At 45.5% G+C, this 17,139-nt stretch overlaps 1 long non-coding RNA gene across 1 annotated transcript; it reads left to right on the top strand.

The window, feature by feature from the left end:
• The first annotated feature begins 1,990 nt into the window (after nucleotides 1–1,990).
• LOC110124537 (uncharacterized) lies at nucleotides 1,991–14,449 on the top strand. Its single transcript, XR_011484028.1, has 3 exons — nucleotides 1,991–2,534; nucleotides 3,146–3,246; nucleotides 14,210–14,449. It is a non-coding gene; the product is annotated as an uncharacterized lncRNA (long non-coding RNA).
• Nucleotides 14,450–17,139: the final 2,690 nt, after the last annotated feature.

Here is a 17,139-nt window from a genome sequence, read left to right as displayed (position 1 = left end):
AGCCAGGGTTTCTATCATCTGAAGGCTTACCTGGTGCCGGAGGGCCCTCTGACTCATATGACTGTAGTGACTCGTTCGTCACTACATTGACCTCTCCATGGAGTGCTTCCACGTCCTCACGACATGGCAGCTGGTTTCTCCCAGAGAGAGTGATCAGAGAGAAAGGAAAAAGCCACACTTCCTTTTCCATCCTAATCTTGGGGGGCCATACATTGTCACTTCTTCCGTGTTCTATTGATGAAAAGTCAGTTTGCTAAGTACAGCGCAGTCTAAAGGGAAGGAGAATTAGACTCTACTCTTTGAACAGAAGTGTATCAGAGAAACGTGTGGACATATTTTAAAACCAACACAAATTCTTTGGCATAAATTGCATGTTTATTGCTTGTATTCCAAGCAAAATATGGGTTTTTCACAGTAGGGGTAGCTGCTTACATTATTGGATTCTCAGAACACAGTGTATGTATCTGTTTATTGGTTATGGAGAAATTGGGTTCAGAGGCCCAAGTAGCTTCTTCCAGGTAGAGAAAAGTTCAGTGTCTGAATCTAGACTTGGATCCAGATTTTCTGATATACAATTCCATGTGTGGTCAGATCACATCTAAATAATGATAGCAAAAACAGGACTCTTTGGCTATCCTGTAATTTACTTTTCCAACTTTTGTCTACTTACATGATCTCAAACATCTGGATTTAAATTGGAAACATTTCATTAAAAATCCAAATATAGTTAAAAAAAAAAAAAAAAGAAAGAAAAAAAACCTACCCAAACCCTTGGTAAATGAGTAATTCTGCATGTTGAATGGCTATCTTGTTTAACACTTAATCCCCCTCCCCAATGTATATTATTCTATGTGGAAAGTTTCTAATGTAATCAAATGTTAAACTGGAAGTCTGGACTGAGGCAAAAGGTATCACAGATATCAGATAGCAAAGCAGGTGTGCAGCAGGGCATCCAGATACAAATGCAGAAAGGAAACATCTGGAAACTTACTGCACGACTTCTGGGCCCATCTTCCAGAAGCCCCTCACCCAGCCTGTGGTGAAGTGTCTACTGATCTTATGAGGAGAATTTTAGAATAAGGCAACCAGTGCCCTGAAATCAAGGAAGAGCTTCCATGGGATCAGTGTTGGTAAGTGGACTCCGCAGGCAGAAGGCACAAGGACCTGGAGCCTCTCTCCTTGCCTAAGAAAGCCAGAAGGGTCGTGGATATTTCCTGAAGATTCGTCCAGGAACAGTGAAATCATTATCCTAAAGAACAGGTTTAAAGAAATAGCGGAAAATAAAAATAAAGGTCTTTTGTGTTAATGATTAACTGTTCCTCTTGTATCCTCTGTGTTTAACATAAGGTGCCATTAAAATAGACCGCAGGTGTCTCCTGTCTTTTAAAAAACAACACACAGGGAGTTATTAAGAAAGGGTTAAGTTAGTTTCAGTGTTACCTTGATTAACGCAATAATGAAAGAAACATGGACTTGTACACTATGATGCCTTTAAGGAAATCAGTACAATGGCGCCTCCGAGGTTTGTGGTGATGTGTGGAGGTATTTACTTCGAATTCATCATTTGTATAGGTTTGTTTCCAGGTTTCCTGCCACCTCGTTTTGGTTGCTGTATCATCTGTTGTCATTTCTCAGTTTTCCGTGCGTCTCTCTGTTTATACCCTTCTCTTCTTTAAAATGGCAGTTGGCGGTGCTCACCAAAGTTCCATGCAGAGAAAGCTGATGGAGAATCATGGATAAAGGAGTTCTGATTCAGCTTATACATTAGCTAAACAACAAAGGTGTGTACACATGAGGTGTTTACGGATGCTAAGTATTTGTTGAATAAACTTGCCTTTATCTTTAGTAGGGTTTTTCTCTACATAATTTTCATTAATTAATGGATTCAGAAAGGGTCTGTATTGAGTCCCTACTGCATGTCAGATGCTAAGTTTGTATCACTTGGTCAACTGCTCCTCTTCAGGTTTCTATATTCAGTGCTAAACTTTGTGTTAGGTAACTGGGACCAAGAAATGGATTTTCTGTGTCTTCTGAAAATGGCAAATCTTGAATGTCACTTAGATAGATTTAGCAGATGGGGGGTGAATTCTCATCCCACAAATAACAGAGAATTTGCTATGTGATCTGTTAGTAATAAAACTAAACACTTTAATGTGATGTTTTAATCCTCCTGTTTGCTTTATTAGCTATCTTTATATTGTACTTTCACAGCAACCTTCTAAGTTAAGACAGCTAGTCTGAGCTCTGTCACATGTGAGGTCAAAAGTCCTAATGACCAAATCAGGGCTAGAGCCAGTATTTATTTTTTGAAATCCAGACTTTTCCCTCTTAACTCAGGGCTCTAGGGTCCATTTCTCCGTGGTTTAATTTCTTCTTATGTCGAATTGGGCTGATTTTGATGCAATGCAGATTGAGTATTTGGAGCTGTGACTGGACATCCTTGTAGCAAAACGGTTTACCCTGAGCTTGAAAGGTGTCGCCAGTCCACCTGTTTTGGAGTCTATATATTTCTGATCTTCTGCTTTGTTTAATAAGTGAGTTGGGATACCAGAAATGGAATTGGAGTTCAAGAGTGGTTTTCATGCATCAAGTCCTTGGCATAGGGTCCCTGGGAGCAAACCTCTGCCCTTTAAATGCCAAGAGGCTGAAGGAAAGTCCTGCTGCCAAAGGCTAGAAGCTTTGGGAGGAGCTAATCCTCCCCAGTGGGTCTCTGGAAATGCCTCTTGAGACAACAGGGAAGGACTGAGGCTGGTGAAGGCGCAGGCTGTCCTGACGACTTCCATGGCAGAGTGAAGCCACAGGGAAAAGAGAATTTGCTAAATAAACTGTAGTTCATCCAGACAATGGGATTATTCAGTGCTAAAAGGAAACAAGCTATCAAGCCACAAAAAGACATGAAAAACTTAAACATATATTACTAAGTGAGAGATGCCCAACTGAGAAGGTTCCATCCCACACAGTTCCAACTATATGACAGTCTAGAAAAGGCAAAACTATGGAGACAGTAAAAAAGATCAGTGGTTGCCAGAGTTAAGAAGGCTCGAGGGATGAACCAGCGTGGCACAGAGGATTTTTCAGGCAGCCCAAGTACCCTGTGTGATACTGTAGCAGTGGATACACGTCATCATGTTTTGTCCAAACTCAGGGGCTGAACACCACCAAGTGTGAACCGGCGTGTGAACGATGGACATGAGGACTGTGGTGATACTGGTGTGCCAGTGCAGGTCCATCGGTCCTGATGGGGATGTAAGTAATGGGAAGGGGACTGCGCGTGTGTTGGGGCTGGGGGTCGCTGGGAAACCTCTGTACCCTCCTCTCACTTTTCCTGTGAATCTAAAGCTGTTTAAAAACTCAAAGTCCTTTAAGGAGAGAAAGAGAGAAAATTTGCTGCCCTGACGGTGCTCCCCTCTTCCAGAAGCTTGGATTCTGGTCAGGGAACTGTCAGGCTCCCCTTTCTGGTCAGCATGGGACCAGCAAGCCTTCGAGACTGAAACACATCGAAGATTTGCAGCCAGCTCCGGCATCTCCCTCATTGCACATATTGTGCGGGGACAATGGTCTGATCAAATGTTTCCTAATTTCATTGTGGACTTCCTCTCTAATGAGTCTCTTTCTCCCAGCTCTAAATAAAGAAGATGCTAAAAACGTGACGCACACTACAGATGGGTCACCCACATCTGGGCTTTTCATTTCACAAGGCAGGGGTGGGGGTGGGGGGGAAAAGTGGAGCAAGACGTGGCTGGCTTTTCTTGTAAAAGGGGTGAATGGGGGAAGGGGGCCCCTGAGATGAGGGAGCGAGGCCGAATCATCTAGCATTGTTACTGAACGACAGACGCATCCATTGGGACTAATTACAGTGACGATGCCAGGCCATCACGAACCTAAAGCTTGCGTGCTCTTCTCTATGCCAAGTTCTCAAATCCGGGCACCTGGATTGCACCTATGAAGTTGGCATTTACCAAAGAAACCATGTGCAGATGGCTATTTGCATGTGAAAACCCGGGCAATTGTGCGTGTGAGAGAGCAGGGGCTGCTGTGCTCAATTATCAGCCTCTCCTGAGATGTTGGGGGCGGTTTCTGGTCCCTTGGAAAACTAGCCTGCAATCTGACCATGCGGATTTGAGTTCTGTGCATGTGTGAGCCACGAGCCCAGGTTTCAGAGACGTGGCTCTGATGCGTCCTTACGTATGCGTTGACCATCCACGATGTGCCCTGCCCTGCTATAGCAGGTCTGAAGCTCACAGGGTCCCCTCAATGGACCCGGATCCCCAGGTCCCACTTCCCCTACACCCATCTCCCAAGGCACAGTGGTGGGAGAGGGTGGAGTTTGTTTGAGGAGCTGCAAACCAATGAATTCCCTTGAGCCCTGGGTCTGCATGGTTTTGTAGCAGAATCATGCAGAATCATTTCTCCTGGGAGAAACTGAGACTCCAGGGGTGAAGTCGAATCTGTGACAGAGTGGGCTTCGAGCCAGACCGACCTCTTGTGCTCTCCTATCCTCTGCTATCTCCCCGGGGTGCTCAGTGAAAGAAGGTGGGGGCCGAGGACTAAGATGTCCATCTGTTATCATTTGTCTGTACAAGGGGGTCCCCCCTTTTTTGTGTGAGCCGCACTGGGTCCTGGGAGAAGGACTATCCCAGCCTTGGAGGTGTATGTGTGGCTTCCCCAGCCCGTGCTTCCTGTGGTCAGCTTGGAGGGTCACAGAAGCACTAGGGGCCACGTGGGGTCTGTCCGTCTCCTGCCTCAGACTGGACCGTGCCTGCGGCCGACCCCTTAGCCCGGCATGCTCCTGTCTGTCTCCTTACCTACACGTGCCCTACCTTTCCTTCAGGCTCAGATCAAGGTGCGCCTCTTCCTGAGAACACTGCCCCATGAGGTGGGTAGGCGCCCTGTCTCAACTATATGGATGAGGATTGGGCCGCAGAGAGGTTAGATGACTAACCGAAAATCGTAGAGTCAGTAAGAGACAGAGCTGTGATCTGAACACTGGCAGACTGGCTCCCAAACAGCACTCCTAACCTTTACACATGCAACTGCCCCCATTAGAACAGTCTATCTTTTATATTTAAAAAAAACACCAAATCTTTAAGGCCTCCTTGTAGTCTTAGAGGAGACTGTTGTGGAGCTGGGCACACAATGAACTTGGTAGATTTTCCATACAGATAAAGAGTCTGTCCTGACCCTGGACGGACCCCTCCCAGCCTGAGGCTGAAGATGCATTTTGATGGTTTTGTAACAGGGCTGGAGGAATGCAGCTGACACTGGGAGGGATGGGGGACTCTGGGCCTTGTAGCATTTTTATGCCACCAACTGGCTTCGGACACTCTTGCAGCCCAAAGCAGCGCTCCTCAGAGGGGCAGTGAGGCCCAAGGGGAAAGTCACATCATTCGTGCTCCGGTGCAAGGGCTGTCACAGAGCCACACGTTCTGTCGCCGGGTTTGGTGGAACCCTGAGATGGATTATCTACTGCAGCTCCGGGTTTTCTCCTAAGATCCCACTCAGCGCCCCGTGGTCTCCTTTGCCCCCTCTGCCGAAGCTCCACTTCCCTCTCCTTCAGAAGCTGCCACCAGCAGCTTTGTCTTTGTCCAAAGACAAATGCAAAAGAGCTTTTCGTTTGTAAGGCTCTTTGCTACTGATCACAAAAGGAAAGTAGTAACTGAAAAAAAATTACCAAGATGAAGTTAGTAGCTCAACTTCTTATGAAGTTCTTATTGTCTTGATCCCTTGGATATAGTTTTAAACTCCCTCTAGGTTCATGAGTGGAAACCTCAAAGGTAATTTTTGTCCCCTTCTGAAGGTGGACCTGCTGAACCTTCCCACTGTCTGCTGATTCCTCCTTTAGCCCTGTTACAGCGATCGAGTCCTCCCTGATACGTTCCCATCCCGAACCCGCACTCTGTCTCTTAGGTTCCGGTAGGTGTAAGACTTTTATGAAGACCTCTATGTTCTTCTGATGACTGCTGTAAGTGACTGTTGCTTCTCTGGGTCTTTTCCTGAACTCACACAAGGCCCCTCCAGGGGCAAGAACTGTCCTTCCGCTCTTCTGTCTCCCTGCTTGCTGATGGGCTTTATTGCCCAGACCTTATTGTCTACACAGCAATGTAGGAATAGTTTATGGCTTGACTTGGCACTTTACCATTGAAAAGTACCTAATTCTCTGCTAATAAATTAACACTTTTATCCTTAACCATGAACCATGGGCCTTTAGGGAGAAGTCCTTTTGTATTTAAAAACCACATCTAGTAGATGTTAGCAAATGCATAAGTAAACGAGTTGGTTGAGCCAATCTGACTGGGACAAATGTCTGCTTGGAAATGACATCCTAGGTTATGCTGGCGTGAGTAAGGAAGTGAGGAATTCCTGGGGTGGAATGAGACCTGGAGATAGACGTGGAGGTGCATGAAGAGGACATTCAAAATGTTCTTCTCGTATTCGCATAGTTCAATGGACATTGGTGATTTGGTGCCAAAAGAGCAGAGAGATGCAGCTGGGAAGAGGTAAGAAAGAGGAAAGTAGGGGAAGAGGAGTTGGAGGAGGGGGCAACCAGTTCTGAGAGGCAAGGCTAGAGCCCAGAGCATCGTGCACAGGTCGGGAGAGGCTGGATGCAACGAGACAGGAGAGAGGGGGAGATGACTAAAGAATGAGCAGAGCCTAAAAGCATGTCAAGTGAAAGCCAGGAGCCGTGTGAGGGGAATATCAGCCCCAAGATTCGCCCTCCCTTCAGTATGGGTGGCCTTTTCCCGTTCTCCTGTCTGCACTTCCTCAGGCAGTCGTGAATGATGAGGCCACCCATTGGAAGCAGTATGTCTCCGAGACCTCGGTTATTGTTCCACTCTTTTCCCAGCTAAGTGATTCCTTCATGATGTGGGGCAGAGGGTTGTAGGAACCGCTTCCAGCAGACCACCACTAGCTTCTCATGGCAGGAGCTGCCCTGAAAAAGTACAAGATTCGGAGTAGATTAAGATAACAATGATCATCATTTTGGCAATGGAGGATCACATATATAAGACTCTAAAAACCTTATGGTGGGGCTGGTGATTCATTTTATGGGAATCTGGCATTGATTCAGAAGACAGTGCTTCTGGGCATGTAGCAATGAATTCCGGGACTTAGTTCAACAATTTAAAATACGTGTTCCCCTGTAAAACAATATCAAGACTATATGGAGTAATAATAATGTCAACTATTATAACTGGAAGGTGAGTTGTTTAAAGTAATCCACTCAGCATGGGCTTCCCTGGTGGCTCAGTCAGTAAAGAATCTGCCAGCAATGCAGGAGACCCAGGTTCTGTCCCTGGGTCAGAAGGATCCACTCCAGTATTCTTGGCTGGAGAATCCCATGGACAGAGGAGCCTGGCGGGCTACAGTCCATGGGGTTGCAAAGAGTCTTGAGCAACTAACACACACATGCAGTCCACTCAGCAGAGTCTTTACTGAAGGAAGTGCGCTGCCATCGTCTATTGCACAGATGATCATGCAGTACTACAAGAGCCACTTCATGCATTTGTCATTAGTTACATTAGATGTCCAAAAAAGATATGTAAAACCAGTTAAGTACTTGTCCAGTGCCCCTCTCCTTAAGATAGCCCATAGTTTAAATTGGTCCAGTTCTGCTTCACTAGTATTAGCATCTTCCCCAGGATCCTGGAAGGATTCTGTTGCTTGGTCTGACATCTCCTGGCCATCTTTTCCACACAAGGGTCCTAGTCTTTATTTTACGTTCCAGATTAGTTTCCACGTTGCTATGGATCTCCTAGACTTTATGGCCTGTGTTGGATAGGTCACCCAGCTCTGGTTCTCTTCTCCCGGAGTCTCTCCTCCTAGGATGCTGGGACACTCATCTCAGAATGTACTCCCTCTTAATACTCTTCTTGAATCAAAGAAATGGAAACTTACTTCTCTCTGAGCAAGGTGACACCAGCTCCTGTGGGGAAGCCCATGAAAGTTGCTTTTAAAATTTTTATTGTAGAAAAGAATAGGATGCATTTAGTTTAAAATTCAGATGTAACACTTACTGCCCACAGCCCTCAACTGGGAGCCCTTTTCCATCTTCAAATCCAGTGATGGTGGATTGACTTTTTCTCACACTGCCTCACTCTGACCTCTGCTTTCATCATCATATCTCCTCCGACGCTGGTCCTTCTGCTTCCCTCTCCCACATGGGATCACATTGGGCCCAGCCAGATCCTCCAGGAAAATCTACAAATTTCAAGATTAACTTGTTCACATCTGCAAGTCTCTTTCGCCATGCTGATAGAATTCCCAGATTCCAAGGAGCAAGATGTGAACATCCTTGGTGGCCCTTGTTCTACCTACCACAGCTATGTAAATACCACTCACTACATTACACTATAATGTATGTCGTAGTGAATAATTATATTTCCTTTCTGTACAACTTTTAAATTTTCTTTGAAGCTAATAATTTTCTTTTCCCCCACTTGCTTATTTTTTTTTTTAAAAAACAACAATCTCATTAATTCATCCCTGTCTGATAAACCTGATAATCTTCTCCTAAGTCCTAAACATGCCAACTTTTGTTGTTGTTTAGTTGCTCAGTCGTGTCCGACCCTTTTGCGAAGCCATGAGCTGTAACCAGCCAGGCTCCTCTGCCCATGGGATTTCCCAGGCAAGGATGCTGGAGTTGGTTGCCATTTCCTTCTCCAGGGGATCTTCCCGACCCAGAGTTTGAAACTTTATCTCCTGAAATGCAGGTGGATTCTTTACCACTAAGCTACCTGGGAAACCCAAAGATGCCAACTAGTCTTCATCTTTCTTTTCGTAGCGCCACTTCTCAAGAGCACTCTGTCTTCTCCAGTTTGGAATTTTGCTCTTTGGGGATGGCACATAGATGTTTTCTGAGGTTTCCTGCACTATTACCCTGGGATTTCCCACTGACCACCCCAATCCCATCTTTTATGAGTCTCTGTTTCTAGGATCTTGTGTTGTTTTTTTCCCCTCTGATTTACTCCCTTGTGTTACTGAACCACATCTTTCAGTGGCATCTTGAGCAAGACTACAGAGAGGGAAGATCTCCAGTGGTTACCCCAGAGTCCTCTCCTCCCACTCTGTGCCCTGGGAGGCTGGCATTTATGGAGACGACATTGGTAGCCTCCTTGCCATCTGACTTCCAGTTGACTCTGGGCAGTGGGAGATACGGAAGTTGAGTGGGAGGGAAAGGAAGTCGGGAGCTTTGTTCTCCAGCTCCCTTCTTTTTGAGCTGTGAGTTGGTGGTGGCCATCGCCTCTGTCAGTGGCTGTCTCCTGTGACTGCAGCTCTCTCCAGTTTGGGGAACTCAGCTTTGTGAGAGCTCCCCACTCTGGGCAGCCATGGGGCACCTCACCATTCCTAGTTGGCTTCCCCGGTAAACAGTGAATTCTCCCCAATCTGAGTGAGCCCACTGTTTTCCACTCTAACTGACACAGGAAGTAAATTTTGAATTCACTGCAAATTTGAAAATATCTTTATTCCACCCTCACCCTTGGGTGTAGAATTTGAGGTTGAAAGTCATTTTTCTTAGCACTTTAGAGGTACGGTTCTGTCTTACAGCTCTCACGGTCACTTTTGATGACATGAGTGTGATCCTGACGCCTGATCCTTTGTATGGGACTCGTTTGCTCTCAGGAAGACCCAGATGTCTGCTCTTTATCTCCAGTTTTCAAAATGTCATGATGTGCTTTGGTACACGTTTATTTTGTCTTACTCAGAGTGCTATACACTCAGTGGCCCCTTCCATCTGAAAAGTTCTGAGAATTTCTTTTTATTGTTCTTTTGATGATTTTCTTCCTCCCCTTTATTTCCATTTCTCTTTTGCTGGAAATCCTTTTAGTTGAAAGATGAATCTCATGGACAGATATATTAATTATCTTGAGCTTCTCTTTTTATCTTTAAACTTTTTTTGTTTGTTTGGCACTCCAAGAGACTTTGCCACCTAATCCATTCCATTTTTATCTGCCTATCATATTTTGATAATGGGCTTCCTTTGGTGGCTCAGCAGTAAAGAATCTGCCTGACAATGCAGGATATGCGGGTTTGATCCCTGGGTCGGGAAGATCCCCTGGAGGAGGAAATGGCAACCCACTCCTGTATTCTTGCCTGGAGAATCCCATGGAGAGAGGAGCCTGGCAGTCTACAATCCAAGGGGTTTTACAGAGTCAGACATGACTTAGCAACTAAGCATGCATTTTTATACTTTCCTATTTTTCTTTCAAGGATGCAGCATATTTTCTGTTATCTCCTTTTGTCTCCTATGGTTAGGACTTACTTAAAATTTTAGATCATTCAGATTTGCCATCTATGTTTAAGGATGAGTCACCAAATTTCTGATAGAAACCTCTGTTTGCGTGAATGGCACTTGTTAACCCTTGGGTTTCACTCCGAGTAATAAACAATTGTCAGTCTCTGTAGGTTTTTTCCTATCAGTCTGGTCAATTTCCCCAGAGGAATTATCTAATCCAATGCTGACCAACTTGTGTGGTGATGGAAATGTTCACTATCTGCACCATCCAATATGGTGGCCTGTAGTCACATGTGGCTATTCAGTACTAGCAAAGTGGCTGGTATGGCTGGGAAAGTGGATCTTAAATTTTATTTAATTTTACCTAATTTAAGCTTAAACAACCACTACCTATTTTGACTAGTGGCTACCATATTGGACAACTCAACTCTAAGCTTCTGCATTCGCTGCTAATCATCTCCTTACCAAGATGGAGGAAAAGCTGGAAGCCTCAGTGTCCAGGGTACAGACTTTCACCGAAATTGCCTTTTGCAGTAAGTCCCTCAGTCTGCCCTCAACTGTTCTGAGGACGGTTTACTTTTTGACTTTGGAAGTCAAAGTCTACTCCTCTAAAATTCTAGTCTTCAGGGGGCATGGAGGGGAGGGGGAGAGTCACGTGACCGCACAAAATCAGGGACAGAATCTGGGGATCTCGGTGCTACTTAACAAACTCTTCCAACTAGTGCTCCTATTTTCCTCGCCTTCTGAGGGGGCTGGAACTCAAAGAGCTGGGTTTCTCCAAGATCCTCTAGGGGAAACAGTTTTCTTTGGCCCTCTCTGCTACAAGTTTACGTTTCAGCTCTCCCTGGGCTTCTAAATCAGCTGCAGTCTACCTTTTGGCTCTCAATTTTTGTTGACATCAGCTGTGTGCTGTCGTCTCCTCTTCAGGTCTCTTTGGCCACGTGGCTTGGAGCCACTTTTTACTTCTTGCCTGTATTTTAGTGAAGTTCCGGCAGCGAGAGAAGAACGGGTGTGTCAGCGCCTCCCAGCCGGCAGCTTGATTACTTGGTTTCCATCCTCACTCGGTCCAACTCTTAGGCCAAAGGCAAGGGATTGTTTATTTCCCCTACAGATGTTTTTGTGCTGCTCTAAAATGAAAGCTATTGTACTAGCTGCCCTTACATTATTTATTCTGTCGAGGAGGAGAATATCTGGTGAGGTGGCCAGAATTTGTTGGTCCATTTTCACGGCCCTGTCTTCAGACTTCATCTGGTGGCGCTAGAAGGACAGTCCGGGTGCTTGACAGGAACCTACCCCTCAGTTCCTGCTGCATTCCTACTCGCCTGCTCGTACAAGGGAAACCAGGGTTATAAACATACCCTTCCTGGCTGTAGAAAAATGAGTTGCTTCCAGGATTCTTTTCTCAGTTTTTTCTAAGAATCCCTAGGGGTATTCACATGTGTCTGGAAATCAGTTCTGGTCATTTGTAAATCCATTGCTGCCCAAGCCAGGACCACGCAATAGTCTCAAGCTGGGAATTTCCATTAGGTGGTCACTCTCAAGCTGGACTATTTTTTCCCACTGCAGTGCAGTTAGAGGTAACATTGTTGGTGAAAACAGTCCCCCTCCACTCCCAGGAGCAGAGAAAATGGGGCAGCTCCCTGAGTCCCATATCAGCCGCCCTTCAGAAGTAAGAGACAAGTTCTGGTGTTGGGATGGAACTGGCTGTTCCACTTACCTCTTAACCTGGTGTGGCTGAGCTTTGACTTTCCCGCTCAAGCCCTAATAGACCTGTTGGGATGGGGCAGAGACCTCCAGCCCTTCTCTGGAGACCTTTGTAAATCTCTCCAGACAAGTTCTCCAGGGTAAGAGAGAGAATGATGCCCCTCCTCGCACGCCCTGCCCAGCTCTGCATTGTAATAGCAAGAGGTTCACAGTAAATTTGCCCGGAGTTGACGTAATCAGCTGCATCCACTCACATTTCCACCTCCATCCCAGCACCCAGCCTCCTCGCTCACATTCTAGCCCTTTCAAGTCAGTTTCCTCTCTGAGACCTACTGTTCCCTCTTTCCACCAGCCTCCACCCAGGACTGCTACTCTGCTCCAGGGCATGTGTGCTAAGTCGCTTCAGTCGTGTCTGGCTCTGTGCAACCCCAGGGACTGTAGCCTTCCAGGCTCCTCTGTCCATGGGATTCTCCAGGCAAGAATACTGCAGTGGGTTGCATGCCCTCCTCCAGGAGATCTTCCTGACCCAGGGATTGAACCCATGTCTCTTCCATCTCTTGCATTGGCAGGTGGGTTCTTTACCATTAACGCCACCTGGGAAGCCTCACCAGCCATGCTTCTGTATTCTAGAAACCCAAGGGATATTAGAGTTCAATCCACTTTTCCCTCTACTGAGTTCTTACAAAGATGTCTAAATTCAGATGAGAGCTGGGGGTCAATCACCCTCTGCCACCCCTCTGTCCCAATTTCAGGAGCCAGCCATGTCCCACAGGCAAGTCCAAGTACACACGTGCGGGATGGCTTTGTCTAAGGCGATGGTCTTCAGTGTGAGCCTCACAGGGTGGTATGGATATTTTAAAAACCGGGATCTCTCTTTATTTTCTAATCTCATGCTTTAAATTTTTGTACATGCATGTCTTACTACACACTAGCCGTGGTCAAACATTGTTTTAAACATTTGTTTAAAATTAGGGTAGGCAAACCAGTAGTGTCCCCAGTATGGACCTGGGGGACCCAGAGGCCTCAGGTACCTCATTATGTTCGTGTATTTAATAATTTACATTTGAAGATTCACTGTGGTACACTTTCATGTGGACATTATGCCTGTTCACTCTTTTTAAAAACTAATTTTATTTATTTATTTAGGGCTGTGCTGGACCTTCACTGCCGTGTGGGCTGTTTTCTCTCTTGCTGTGTGCGGGTTTCTCATTGCAGTGGGCTCTCTTGTTCTGGAGCACAGACTCTAGGGTGTGTGGGCTTCAGTAGTTGTAGCACATGGGCTCTAGAGCACAGGTTCAATAGTTGTGCTACACAGGCCTACTCTGAGGCACGTGGGATCTTCTTGGATCAGGGATCGAACCTGTGTCTCTTGTACTGTCAGGCAGATTCTTTACCACTGAGCCACCAGGGAAGCCCTGTTTACTCTTTTTTATTTATCAATAGGGTGACAAAACTGTTTTGCTTTGCGGTTTTTGGGAAATTCACTCCACATTTGCCTACCAAGTCTTTAATAGGTCCGTGAAAACATTAAAATTTAAAACAGATAACATTTGAACTTATTAATACTGTTATTAACTAATCTTGTTGCCTTCATTGAAATAAATTTCAGTATTTTTGTGAAACAGCTGGGTTTTTTTTTTTACATTTGTTTACAACTGCTGTGTGGTTAATTGCTTTCAACGGCAGAAAGCCTTGATGTTATAGGTTCCACTTTCAAAATTTCTCCCAAATCTTCAAAAATGTGAACAAGCCTGGACAAAGGAATTCATTCGTCACAGTAAATGGAACTGTATTTATCCATAGCAAGGTCCACTTACACATCATTCGTTGTGGTTGCTGACTCACCAGACTTCAGGGCCGCCTTGCTGGGATGGACTCATGTGAGGTCCCGCTGAAGCAGGCAAGAAGTGATTGAATAGCACAGACACTGAGCCGCAGCGTCAGTGTGACAGGAGACCAGGAAGGGCTGGGCTTTGCTGGTTGCAAAGGTTCTTAAGATCAGTGACTTATGTGCCATCAAGGCCTGAATTCAGGGTTTCCATTGTCTAGCAGTGGTGTATTCCATTGCTCACCATCCTTCATGATGGCTCCCAAGGATGCCCACCTCCAGGTACTCACACCTGTGTAGTCTCCTCCCACACCGGGCCAGGGGTGATCTGTGTGATCAAGAGAATATGGCAGAGGTGATGGCGTGTCACTTCCAAGGTCAAGTTCTGAAAGACACCTTGGCTCTTGTCTTGGGTGCTTGCTCACATTTTCTTTCTTTCTCAGACCATCCACTGCCCAGGGAACCAAGCTGCCATGCTAAGAGCGACCATGTGTGGGTTCCTGTGTTAAATATGGAGAACACAAGAGAGAAGGCACATCCCTTCTTTTTAATGTAATTCTGTCTCTTAAGAAAGATAGACTGTTCTCAAGTAAATGCCGTGCAGTGTACTGTATGTGTGTGCATGCTCATTTGTTAAGTTGTGTCCGACTCTTTGTGACCCCATGAACTGTGGCCTACCAGGCTCATCTATCCATGGGATTTCCCAGACAAGAATGCTGGAGTGGGTTGCCATTTCCTCCTCCAGGGGATCTTCCCCACCCAGGGATCAAACCCGCGTCTCCTGCATTAGCAGGCAGGTTCTTTACTGCTGAGCCACCAGGGAAAGCCCATACTATATATAATAACAGTGGAAAAAGCAGACCTTCCATGAACATTCAGGGAGGCCACATTCATTTCAGCTTTGGTTCACTGAAGAACCTTTTGAAGCAAAGAAGAAAAAAAAAAAAAAATAGGTGCCTTTGAGGCATATAGGGAAAGGGGAAGGGAGAGGGGGTCCTTTCAGGCAGACAACTGGATATATAGAGACAGGGAATTGGGATCAGTAAGGATTTATTGGAAGAAAGAAGAATTTATTGGCATTTTAATGGGCCCCACTGAAAAAATAAAAGATATATGAGAGGAAACATCTGTCCTCTAAAATCACACCCTTCCCAAGACTCCAAGCTATAACAGATCAGTTGAAACTCTTAGACCAGCACTGTTCAATATGGTAGCCACTGGACAGAACACATTCTCTTCCTGAAATCTGGGTCATCCAAACTGAATGTTCTGTGAGTGTAAAATACACACCAAAATTCGAAGATGTAACCCAAAACAGATAAATATCCCATTAATAACTTTTTGTACCAGTTACATTTTGAAATGATATTTTTGATATAATGAATTAAAAAGAACACCTTATTAAAATTGATTTCAGCTATTTCTTTTTTATATTTTTAAAGGGGCTACTAAGTTTAAAATCCTCTCTGTGGTCTGTCTTCGTGGCTTGTGACGTCTCCCTCTTGGGCAGCACTGGTTTGGAGGCTGTTCTGGCATCAGTACTGTGGAAGAGGAAGAAGGAATGGCATCAAGGGATTGAGAGGACCACAGTGCAACCAGCATGTTTCCTCTACCTTCACTCTGGGCTGAGAGGGTCTAGATTGAGGCCGGGGGGAGTTCAGGTGGAGAAGAGGTGATGCCAGAGCTCAGAATCCAGAGGCGGGGGCGTATGTGCCGGGCAGCCCTGTGACATGTGGTGTTGAGGTGAATTCTTAGTGAATAATGTGTGATAATGTTTAGTTATACCCTCTTCCCATCCAAAGCTTTTTGGTTCAGGATTCTCTGGAGCGTTGGCATCCCCTTTGCAGCTAATATTAGAGCATGGATGGGGTGGAGTGGAAGGGAGGAAGGTTGCCAAGAGAAATGGAAGGGGCACCCATAAAGACAGCAGAGCAAAGGTCTATCTCATTTCTTTAGGAAAGTTGAGTCTGGTTCTGGACGTATTCCATTTACTCTGCCAGAAGGCCTGGGGTGCTAGCGAATCTCTATCACTCTATGTGATTTAGGGTCCTTGCTAGGTGAATTTTGGGGTAACCCATTATCTTTATCTTTTTGACTTGTGAGAGACTGAAAGTGGGCTCTATTGGACTGGACAGGATGATAGGAGCTTCCAGGTCTAAAGATCCTACCACTGGCCAATAACCCCAGGGACTGACAAAGTCAATTGTCGGAGGTTATCCAGGCCCTTGGCCAATATGCTGCAACAGAGCGTTGATTCTGTTCTAATCTCTGGCACAAACTGTTCTGTGACCTTGCCAAAACATCTCTCTGTGTCTTTATAGCCTTACTGGTTAACCAGTTTCCGGATCTGAAGAGCCAGAGTGTTCTGCAGATTTACTTCAGAACATTTTTTTAAGTGCAGTGTCAATAATAACATCGTGCTTTTTCAGGCAGAGAGCACTCGGAAGGAGAATAATTGATGGTATTCCACGACCTCTCGGGGAAACTGAATTTTAATAGAAGAGGATGTTACCCAATTCTGGGGATGCTGCAGAAGGTGGCAGTGGACCCTCTTGCCCCTCCAGGTTCCTCCAGACTGTTAAAGAACATGTGGTCTGAACTAGCTCCACAGAGTGGACCCCGGTGGGCTGTCTGTCCTAGAAGATGTTATGTAGAATTTGAGTTTGTTAGGGCTGGCCCAACAAAGGACCACAGGTTGGGGGGCTTGGACAACAGCAATGTACGGTCTCACAGCTTTGCAAGTCTGAGGTCAAGATGTGGAAAGAGTTGCTCTCTTCTGAGGACTGTGAGGTCTTAGAATCTGCTCCGGGCCTCTCTCCTGGAGTCTGTGGGTTGGTGCGCCTCAGCTTGTAGGTGCATCGCCCTGATTTCTACCTCCATCATTACACGGTGTGCACGTGTCTGTGCCCAAGTTTCCTCTCTGCATAAGGACAGCAGTCATACTGGATTAGGACCCACCCTAATGACCTCAGCTTTAACTTGGTTACCTCTATAAAGACCTTGTATCCAAATAACATCACATTCTGAGGTACCAGGGTGAGGAATTCAGCATTTAAATTTGGGGAGGGGGACACAATTCAATCCTTAACAAACCCTGTTCAAGAAAAAGATTGATATGTTTTGCCTCATATATGAGTGTATGTGAGCAACAACATATATATATATATAGTTGAAGTTTAAAAACTGATGAAGCAGGCTCAAGAAACTGACAAATTTTGAACCTGAAGATTAAGCGAATTATTCAGTCTGTGGTCCTGTGAGAAAAGTATTTGGAAAATATGAAGGGACGGTTAAAAGAAAACAGGAATAGAATGATGATCTCTGCCAATGCTGTCCAGTAAAATCTTCTCTGTTGATGGGAGTGTCCCAAATA

This window comes from Odocoileus virginianus, chromosome 27 (genome assembly GCF_023699985.2).
Source record: "Odocoileus virginianus isolate 20LAN1187 ecotype Illinois chromosome 27, Ovbor_1.2, whole genome shotgun sequence".
Classification (NCBI taxonomy): Eukaryota; Metazoa; Chordata; class Mammalia; order Artiodactyla; family Cervidae; genus Odocoileus; species Odocoileus virginianus.
This window is presented reverse-complemented; position numbering and strand designations above follow the sequence as displayed.